Here is a 10643-nt window from a genome sequence, read left to right on the forward strand (position 1 = left end):
GTTCTTTGTATAGATTAAATAATTTTATTTTCACAACAGTCCCAGGATGCTATTATTTTCTTCATTTTACAGATGAAGAAACTAAGGCAGTTAGAGGTTAAGTGACTTGCCCAGGATCACATAGCTAGTTAGTATACAAAGTAGGATTCGAACTAAGATCTTCCTGACTTTAGGTCTAGCACTCCACTCACCGTACCAATTTCTTAAAAATTCGTTGGGAATGTTAACCCTCTATAATCCTTCAAGTGGGCCTAGTGAGCCCTTCCCTGGTTCTACCCAGCCATTGGCTTTACTATACCTCCATTTTTCTTTGTTGAAGGAATATGAAGCAGAGGGATCCTCAATATCACTAATCCAGCCAGACCAGAAGGAGAATACATCTACCCCAAAGGTACCTCTCACATCTAGCCAAAGCTATCTCTTACACACTGTCCAGACCTTGACTCAAAAAGCAGAAGAGATAGACGCCAACACCTCCCATGTTCTGTTCAGAGACAACTGTGGTGTTTGTTTGTTTGTTTCCAAACACCATCCACAGGCTCACATGCAGTTCTACAGCTACTTCAGTCTACCAGCTTAGAAAAGAACCTTGATTGAAGTAAGGGAATGGCAAGCAGATATTGAGAAACATGAGCCATATGACACGGCTCCCATAGGCAGCCTGAGATGGAGGATGTCTTGGCAAGGGTTTATCTCAGTCTCCGATGTGACAAGAGCATAACTTAGACAGAGAACAGGCCAGAGAATAAAGTGGCCTGAACCAATTTCAGTCATATCCATACTGGCCAACAGTGTGGTATCTGAGAAAATCAGAATAGAGGGTTCTAGTTGCCCAGTCCTGCTTGTGAAAGGAAAATGTTGGTCCAAAAGGAAAGGCAGATGTTTTACTTTAAGGCATACGTGTGAAAAGTACAACATGTAGACTGATAAATACATAACCTCAAATAAGACAACATAACATAGTAGAGACAATCTTGGACCCTGGCGTTCATCCCATCACCAATATAATAACAGTTAATATTTCTACAGTGTCTCCTATACATTAGGCACTGTACCAATGGCTTTATGATAATTATCTCATTTGATCCTCATGATAGCCCAAGGATGTAGGTGATATTATTTCACTGATGAGGAAACTAAGACAGAGAGAGGTTAAGTGACTTGCCCAAAGTCACACACCTGCTAATTGCCTGAGGCTCACTTTGAACTCTGGTCACATCACATAGTCCATCCACTACATCATTTACCTGCTTACAAGACTACCACTGTATTCTTGGGACTTGCTGGACTTTCCATATGCCCTAGAGTTGACTTTTCTTAAATGTATTGTGTCCCCCAACTGAAATGTGAGCTCCTTGAAAAACTACTTTTTCTTTATATCCTAAAGGAAGAGCAAAGTACTTAGCACATAGCAAATCTTTAATAAATGCTTTTCTTGTTCATTTGGGAGTCAACGGCCTCAGTTCTAGCCTTCTGCTACACATTTGTCTGATCTGAATAAGTCACAAAACCATTCTGAGACTGTTTCTTCATTTCAAAATGACAAGTTTGGACCAGTTGACTCCCATTCAATTCTAAGATTCTATAGTCTTACAATAAGATGTTCTGAAGACAGTTTATATCCAAAGAGATGTTAAGTGGGTCACATGAGGATGACAGATGATTTGATTTACTGAATGGATCCCACAGGATTACAAATCAGGAGCCTAAAAACTTGATAGGCTAAGACCTAATACAGGAATTTGATAAAAATTGAAAAGGCAAACATAAAATTATTTATTTAGGTAATTAGTGGGTCTGCCCTAACCACATCAGGCAATAGTGAATCAGAAACGAATAGAATCTAATTTAATGTATATATTTATATACTGTAGAGATACATATACATATATGTATACATATAGATGCTTATGTACACAAATGCATATCAAAATCTGGAGAAGTAGCTTTTACTTTTGATTTTTTGATCATGTTTTATTTTCCTTCATGCCCTTTTGCTTCCTGCCCTATCTTTTTACACTATGACATCCTCTCCCCCAACAAGACTACCAGAGACATTGTTCTGGTGGATCCCAGTGAGTTTTCACTCTTCCTACATAATTATGCAAAAATATCTTTACCCAGGTGAAATCAAGATACAAGGGATCAAGGGCAGTCTTGAAGGAAGAAAAATAACACAAAGACTATAACGTGCCTGGGAGAAGGAAAGAGTCTATGGAATCAATTTTAACCAAACTCCACGTTTTGAGGAAGGTGATAATATATGATTTGTTTTGTAGGGTATTTTTTCTGGCTTTGTCACAAACCATCAGAGCACCATCCAGCCTTCTCTATTCCTATATTCTTGGGCAGTGATTAAGTACACCAGGTTTAGGGGTACAGCCATACATGACAGGCATTAGAGTCTGAAGACAACTCTAAGTTCCCCACTTAGTTGAATGGAATTTAGTTGGGTGCTAAAATCTTCCTTGATCCTCACTCCTTCCCACAAAGGGGCAAAAAAAAAAAAAATCTCTCCTTCCTCTATAGAAGCATAAAACTCTGCTTGGATCTCTCCTTCATAAATATTTCTGTGGACTTGTCTTCCTCACCCAGTCCCATACCAACCATTCAATGGTAAGCTCTTCAAGAAAACTCTAAACTTTTAATTAGAGTTCAAATCCTCCATGACTTCAGAGTCATTCTTGACTTCATTGTGCCTCAACTCCCTACTCACACCATGCCCAATCAGTTGTCCAGTCTCATACATTATACCTGTATGACATCTCTGGTATCATCACCAACCTTCCATTCACATAGCTACTACCCTAATTTAGGCTGCCATCCCCTCTAGACTGCACTATTATAGTAGCCTGCTAATTGGACTCCTCACTTGAAGTTGCTCCTCTCTCCAATCCATCTTCCACATGATTCCCAAAGTGATATGCCTAAATCAAAGGTCTGACCATCCATTTACCTGCTCAAGAAGTTCCAAGGACATTCTTGACTCTCTGACAAAATTCAAGAATATCTACTTGGTATTTAAAGGCCCTCACAATCTAGTCCCAGCCCACCTGTCCAGAATTCTATCCATCCTTTTCATGTTCTCTGCATCCTAGCCAAACACTTCTACTTTCTGTTCTTCACATGCAGCCTCTCATCTCCAGTCTCTGTGCACTTGAACAAGGTATTTCCCACACCTGGAATGCACTTCTTCTTTACTTTAATCTCTTAGCATCTTAAGCTTCCATCAATGTTCAGTTCAAAAACCACCTCATTCATCAGACCTTCCTTACCAGTGATTTACACTTGCCCCTCACCTCTGCCAAAAAAAAAAAAAAAAAAGATTGAACTTATTTTGTATCTATGTGTATTTATTTGTGTATATATTATTTTTCCCAGTGTGATGCAAACTATTGAACATAAGGACTGTTCTCTTATGTCTTTGTATTCCCAATATCTAAGTCAAAAAGCAATTATTAAGCACTTACTGTGTGCCTGGCACTTTGATAAACTCTGAGGTTACAAAGAGAGGCAAAAATAGCTCGAATCTTCAGGAATCTCACAGTCGAATGAGGGAGATAGCATGCAAACAGCTATAAACAAAAAAACAAATATATGTGTGTGCGTGTGAATGTGTGTGTGCATATGCATGTATACTATACACATACATGTATAAATATGTGAGTATATATGTATAAATATATACATATTCATATGTGTATATAGTATACATGTATGTGTATATATACATATTTGTGTGTATGTATACACACACACACACACATACACACACATAAAAAGCGACTACATCTCAGAGAGATGGCACTAGCACTGATGGAGACCAGGAGAGGCTTCTTGCAGAAGATAGAATCAGAACTGAGATTTAAAAGAAGCTAGGGAAGCCAAGAAGGAGAGAAAGGATTCCAAGTATAGGGGACAACCAGTGAAAATGACTGGAGTTGAGAGATGGAGTGTCTTGTGTGGAGAACAGTGCCACTGGATCACAGACAGTATGGAAAGGAATAAAGTGTAAGGAGATTGGAAAGGTAGGAAAAGGCCAGGTAATGAAGAGCTTTAAAAATCAAACAGATTCCCTAGTTTATAGTAGGCACTAAATGAATAACTACCTATTGATTGATTAAATTGAAGTCCTAAAATTGCCTCTTCTGTTTTATATTTCTTCAAGTCTTACTCATCCTTCATCACCAAAGTCAAATGCCACTTGCCCCATGAAGTTTTTCTACTCCCGTTACCAGATCTGATCTTTCCTTCCTCTATCCTCCTGAGGATCAGATATGCACTATTCATTTGTCAGTTAATTAACTCACCCCATAATATCTTATATCAACTAATCACAAGCTATTTTATGACATTTCTTGTCTTCTCTTGAAGTTTTTAAAATCTCTAATTTAACTTCGTGTGTCTTGATTCCAACAGGACGATATTATCTTTGACAGCAGGAGTTATCTTAGACTGCTTTGTGCCCACTAAAGCATTTGACATTAAAGGCACTCAGATATCTTTTATATCCATATACACAACCTGTTGCAATGTCCACCATGAGTATTTATCAACATTCCATAGATTTTGAAAACAGTTAGTGAAACCCTTTCATTGTACAGATGAAGAAACTAAAATCCAAAGTAGGAAAGTGTATTTAATCTCATTATTTGGACTATGGCCCCTGTGCAGAGGATTTCTAAATCTCTATCCGTAGTCCTGACTGCTCTTCTGAATTCCATGGCGCAATACAGCTTCCTGGCTCACCCTTGTTGTGAAATAACCCTTTTAAAACCTTAAAGGAAAGATTTTTAAAGTAGGCTATACAACCATAGATTGTTAGCCTCTGGTAAAAACGTCTCATTTTAGAAATGAAGAAACTGAGGACCTGAAAAAGTAAGTAACTTTCCCAGAGGATTGCGTCTTCCCTTAACTTAATTCTGTTTTCTTTTGATGTCTTTGGCCTAAACTTTGAGCCAAGCTATTGCTTTTATTGGAAGAATTGTTTCTAGGTCACATACTCAGACTTTGCCTTATGACTCCAAAAGTAGAGGGAAATGACTATACTTCTTTTCATCAAATAAAAACAGCCAAATTTAGCATTTCAATTGGGAGAGGAGGGAGGCAGTTTTTTCCAATCTGGCCCACGATTTCATCAGCATTAGGAAACCCCTTTCCCAGAACTTCTCTCCACGGATGTACAATATCAACTCATCTGCAACTTACGGCCTTAGAGAGTTGTTTGGGAGAAATGAGAGATTAATTGACTTTTCCATGTTCACACAATCAGAAGTAATACGTTAACCCCAGGTCTTCCTAATACCAGGAGTCAATCATTACAGCAGTTATCAAACTTGGCAGCAAAACTCCTGAATAGGGTCCAAACCAGATTAAAATGTAATTGTTAAATGTTGAACAAAATAAATAAAAATACAATAAAACATAAATAATGTTAATTTGTGATCTTCTAAGTCAATATGTGGCAAACACATTACACTATAGCACAGTATCTCTCCATTAAGAGCTAGTTAGTGAAAATAATTAATAAAAACAGAAAAATAGTAGATTGTTGACTTCATTTCACTAAATGCTGCAGCCCAGATTCTTCCCTGGTCTGGACCTACCCTCCTCCTAACTCCATCACTAGTATTTCCAACAATGGGCTTATCTGGGGGGGGGAGGGGAGAGAGGGAAGAAAAAAGGGAAAAAATAAATTTACATGATAATTTTATTATATATTTAAAGAAATTAGCAAATATGTTCATAAAAGATTTGCAGTTTCATGTGCAATCATCTTTTTATCATGCTATGTTATGGAAATGCTTGTTTTATTCCATAAATTAAAAATTAAATAATTTTTTTTAAAAAGATCACCATGAACTATTTCTCCTGCCTTGGTCTAGGAAGTCATCATGGGTCAGTGCACTCAGTTGATAAGAATTTATTAAGCACCTACTATTTGCAAGGACCTATGCAAAGTGTTAGAGTTAGAATTTGGATTTTAAAGTGGCTTTGCCACTAACTATGCAACAATAGGTAAATCACTTCACTTTCTGTGACTTAGTTTCCTTTTCTGTAAAATGAGAAGTTGGACTGGATGACTTTTAAAGTCCCTTCCACCTCTAAATCTTTGATCCTACAAAAGTATCTTATTCTGTGACTTGACCCAGATGACAAAATTGCTTGTCACAGTTTTGTTACCCAGGCTCATTTATACATTTCAAAATCTCCTAACCATAGTTCTCATCCTCTGCCATGCCTATTACATGTAAATAGCCACAAGTCTCTGGTCAAGACTTAACTTAAATTTATTCCCAATATTACTCCATTAACAGAACCCTGACCTTTAATGAGGACATTGTCACATAAGTGCTATACTTCTAATGATTTACTGTGTGGTTTACAGGGTCTTCATTTCCCTAAATTAGTAAGACTAACAATATAGTTCTCAGATTCCTTTGTACTAAAGACTCAAAACTGCTTATCTTATTGCATCACAGATTCCAAAAGGAAGAATTCCTCTACAATGCCAGAGCTAGAATACTTCCTATAGCCTGTTATTTGACTTAAATCTACCCAGATGCAGATGAAGCTCTTTCCTTCCCATTTATTCTGAGTTTAAATTTCCTCAGCTGTAACATGGAGAGAAAAATGCTTATAATCCTCACCTCATAAGATTACACTGGGTCTCAAATACGATATTATAAATAAAGGTCTCTGCAAAATTTAAAATGCTATCTAAATGTCAGCATCTATCAATATCTTTATCATCATTAGTATTTCTCTGCCCACCGTGTAAAGGTACTCCTTTTGGCCGCTCTCTGCTATGGAATCAGCATTCACATTTATTCCTCACTCATAGTGGAAAAAGTGTTGGACATGTAGCTAAAAAAGACTTGGAATCCAATCTTACCTATGATATTAATTAATTGACCTTGGGCAAGTCACAACCTAAGTCTCAGTTTACTCATTTGTAAAATAAGAAGGTGGGATTAAATGATCTCTAAAATCTCTTCCCCACTATAAATCTATGATCCTATGATTTTGGCCCTTTACTCATATTTTACCACCAGAAGGAGGCACACTACAGTGTGAGGTAACCAACCATTCTATAAGTATTTACTAAGCACCTACTATGGACCAGACTATCTATGAGCACAGGATGTTCTCTCCACAGGCTAGTGATGATAGCCTCTAGCAACAGCAGAAAGGTCAAACACAATTTCAGAGAATGCCAATAACCATTTAAATAGAACAGGTTTATACAAAAACTTATGTAGGTCAAGTGTGTCAGCTGCTTAACTCCCTAGTGCACCATCCAGGCTTGTATTGTTAGAAGCATAATTATATATGTCAGTGTATACAGTTAACAGCTATTATGGTTAGCCAAAGTAGCTAGGATATTCCCATTATTTTCATGCCTACAGAAAAGAAAAAAGACATATTCCTTTCAGGTAATACAAAAACTTAGAAATTAAAAATAAGTTGTTACTTTGCCTCAGCATGTCAAAAGATCATGCACAAGAAAAATCCATCTTGTCTGATTGCTATGAATATGGGCCATACAGGGAAAGTTCAGAATGGCTCTCCAAGCTGCCTGTTGTGAGAATCCACTTCATGACTTGCAAAAGCTCCATGAGCCAGAGCTCTAGTTCTTCCCTCTCCTCTCAAAAAACACCAAATAACCACCATGATAAAAAAAACAAATGTGCAAAAATCCCCATGATACTTTTAAAAAATAAAAAAACTAAAATAAATAAATCCCACCTTGAATTTGCTATCTTGTCTTCAGCATGTTTGTTGTTTATGGATCCAGCTGGGAAAGATTTGCAGCAGCATCTGTTTATTATATGCATGATTTGTTCATCAATCAAAATACTATGTGCCCAGAACTGTTCTAGCCACCATAGAAAATATATGTAAAGTCTAAGACACAATCTTGACCCTGAAGGCTCTTAGAATCTGCTTGCAATGACAAGATGTATGCATGTGACAAAAAGAACTAACACAATACAGAACAAAATTAATGTCAAGCCTGTGGCTGGCCCTGAGTCCAAGACTTAGAGGAGCCTACACCAGGGAGAAATAATCAAGGTGTGTTAGAATAATGGTGCAAGGCTTCAGTTGAGGGGGCAGTGCCCATTTGTACAACAAGCTCTAGAAGGCTACTCCAACACATTCATTATTTCCCCTCTCTGTAGACTCCTATAACTCAATTTGTAAACAATAAGCATGCTAATGACTAAGCTGACAGTACTCCTCCAGGAGTAAGTATAAGTTTTATCTATACTTTTAAATGTATATATCTTCCCCCAAAAGAAGTTCCTTGAGGGTGGGCATCATTTCATTTTTTTTTCTTTTTGTCCTCAAGACCTAGCACAATGCTTAGCATAGAACAAAGAAAACAAATAGTAGGTGTTTATTGACTAATTGATACCATGCATATGAATGATTGGTGGGAAAGGGGTGGGAGTGATACTTGTTGAGCCTGGAAAATGACAACATACTTGTGGGACATTGAGTTTAAGATTTTAGTTGTCAGTGGTACTAGGTGACTCCCACAGACAAGAGGAAATAACAAGAACAAGACAGTGGGTAAAATATCAGTTCTTTAAAATGATAATTATGTTCATAGGTTTAAACTTTACAAATTAAATAAGTTTTTCTTAAGTAAGAGATTAAGTTATTGAGTTGAAACACATCAAATATGATCATCCCTCTTCTAGATTATCCTGAATACAAATGGAATGAGTAGAAACAAGGAGAAAAATATGAAGATATGAACTGAAAGACCTTTTGAGGACTTAAATATGGCAGGAAGAAGGGCATTCCCAGAAAAGCTCAGAAATATTCCATAACAGTGATACCTCACCCAAGCAGCTAGATAGTAGAGAGGAGAGAGATGAACTCAGAATCAGAAAAACTGAGGTTAAAGTCCCGCCTCAGGTACTTACTGATTGTGTGACCACTTCACCTCTCAGTGACTCAGTTTCCTCACTCATAAAATGAGTGTAATGTAACACTCACTTCAAAAAAGAATCAAAGGCAATAACTTGTATAAAATATTTTGAAGATCTTAAAGCATTATTTTAATGCTAGCTATTATTATTCATTATAATTAATCAATAAACATTTATTAAGTTTCTACTATGTGTCAGGCACTGTGCTAAGCACCGGGGATACAAAAAGAGGCAAAAGATAGTCTGTGCCCTCAAGAAGTTTACAATCTGATCAGGAAATTGTTATTGTTGTTGTCATCTCTGATTAACTGTTAAAGAGTGTGTCTAGTCTCAATTGATGCTCATTCTTAAAGGCAGGGATTAGGTAAATGATTTCACTCACTTTGCAAAAAACTTCTTGGCCATAAGGAGATTACTGAGTACATTTTGGTTGACATTGTCCTTATTTCTTTTCCCATAAGCTAAAATCCTATTGAAAATGAAAACTTCCCCATCCTGACTTCCTTCATTGCATTCAGATTCGAGGATTTCTCAGTGCACAGAAAGAACTACACACAGGGGACCATGTTCACCCTCCAGAGATTTTCCAGCTTCCATGAACACCAGATCATATTCTTTGCAGTGTTCCTCACTTTATACATCATAACCTGGCCAGCAATGTCATCATTGTGACTGTCATCTGCATTGATGGCCATCTCCACACCCCCATGTACTTCTTCCTGAGCATCTTGTCCACTTCTAAGACCTTCTAAGATGCTGGTCATCATCCCACGAATGTTGTCCAGACTCATATGATGGAGCCAGATAATCTCACTGGAAGGCTATGCCACTCAAATGTTCTTCTTTGTCACTTTGGCCATCAACAACTGCTTCCTGCTCACAGCAATGGGGTATGACCACTATGTGACCATTTGCAAACCCCTGAGATATATGATTGTCATGAATAAAAAGGAGTGGGTGGGGCATGTGCCATTGGTCTGACCCTGTCATCTGTACAGGTGACATCCATATTGACCTTGCCTTTCTGTGAAGCCAAGATGACATCCTCCCCATGATGAAACTTGCCTGTATAGATACAGGATTGTGGAATCAATGAGATCGTTAACTTTGTTATCAGTTTAGGAAAGATCATGATGGCCATGGGTTTAATCTTCATCTCCTACATTGTCATTATCTCCACCATCCTCAAGATTGCCTCAGCTGAAGGGGAGAAAAAGACTTTGTCACTTGTGCCTCCAACCTCACAATGGTCATTGTCCACCATGACTGGCCTACATTACCTATCTCAAGCCCACATCAGAGAATTCAATAGAATAAGACAGATTACTCTCCATTACTTACATTCTCATCACACCACTCTTGAACCCTGTTGTGTATAGTCTGAGAAATAAGGAAGTCAAGGATGCCCCGAGGTGAGCCATGGGCAAAAAGCTGATCTAAGCAACTGTGTGTTTCTCAAGCAGTCTTTGGGTCCATAAAACTTATATATTGAACACAAATATTATAAACAGTTCAAGTGTACTAAATATACTTGTCCCTGAATTTGAAGCAAAGCTCATACCTTTCTACTACCTATAAGTAGTATGGGGTTGAGAAACTGGAGACTGGGAATGACAAAAATTGTTAAAAGAAAAAGTGGTCATTATGGCTCTGCTTGCCTGGTCTCTGGGAATCCTTGGTGTTTATTGATTGATTCAGTGT

General features: G+C 37.6%; 1 pseudogene; it reads left to right on the forward strand.

The window, feature by feature from the left end:
* The first annotated feature begins 9454 nt into the window (after window positions 1–9454).
* Window positions 9455–10358, forward strand: LOC140523119 (olfactory receptor 10J1-like; annotated as a pseudogene).
* Window positions 10359–10643: the final 285 nt, after the last annotated feature.

This window comes from Notamacropus eugenii, chromosome 2 (genome assembly GCF_028372415.1).
Source record: "Notamacropus eugenii isolate mMacEug1 chromosome 2, mMacEug1.pri_v2, whole genome shotgun sequence".
NCBI lineage: Eukaryota > Metazoa > Chordata > Mammalia > Diprotodontia > Macropodidae > Notamacropus > Notamacropus eugenii.